We start from the raw sequence: 790 nt of genomic DNA on the forward strand, positions 1-790 counted from the left end.
TATAGATAACCTGTTAACTTTGAAAACACTAACAAAATACCACACTTGTTTATAAACCAATTATACTTTGAATCTTTTTTCCTTTCTTTTCTCCTTCTTCTTCTCTTTCTCCTTCTTCCTCTTCCTCTTCTTGTTCTTCTTGTTCTTGTTCTTGGTCTTCTTCCTCTCCTCCTCCTCCTCCTCCTCCTTCTTTTTCATGTTACAAGTGGAGAATTTCACATCCAGCCTTAAGCATTTTGCAATTCTTTGCCAATCATGTAGCTGAGCATCTTGTCCAGGAGATTTTGCTGTAGGTGACTGGAATCTACTGGCACAAGGCCTTGAATGTGATGTCTGGCATTGTCTGATAGTTCTCACTAATAGTAATCTGATACTTATTTTTGGCATGTTCTATGATTTTTATACATTCCTTGGCAGCTTGTACATCATTAGTAACATTTGTTGAATCCTGTATATTTCTGTGACTAACCAATTGACAATTGCCTTATTCATAGTAATGGACCTGAGTTTAGTACTATAACTTTAGCACTGTACTGAATTTAGTACTGTAACCACCTGAGCTATAAGTGGTGTGACAGGAAACTTCCACTCTGATCTCCAATGACCATTGCAGAAATTTTTTAGGCTGAAATTGATGACTTTCAATACAGGCAATAATAGTCTTCTGCTCATCTCTAATTTTAGCAGAGACATTACTGAAGGCATTGGAATTGTGATCTTTCAAATAGACTCTTAATCCACTGTCACAGGATTATCTCCATGACTTCAGAACTCCATTTAAGTCCTCAGA

The 790-nt window shown here is 36.7% G+C and overlaps 1 pseudogene; it reads right to left on the reverse strand.

Moving 5' to 3' along the window:
* Positions 1 to 227: 227 nt before the first annotated feature.
* Positions 228 to 781, reverse strand: LOC114040518 (annotated as a pseudogene).
* Positions 782 to 790: the final 9 nt, after the last annotated feature.

This window comes from Vombatus ursinus, unplaced genomic scaffold, assembly GCF_900497805.2.
Source record: "Vombatus ursinus unplaced genomic scaffold, bare-nosed wombat genome assembly UNPS02013327.1, whole genome shotgun sequence".
Classification (NCBI taxonomy): domain Eukaryota; kingdom Metazoa; phylum Chordata; class Mammalia; order Diprotodontia; family Vombatidae; genus Vombatus; species Vombatus ursinus.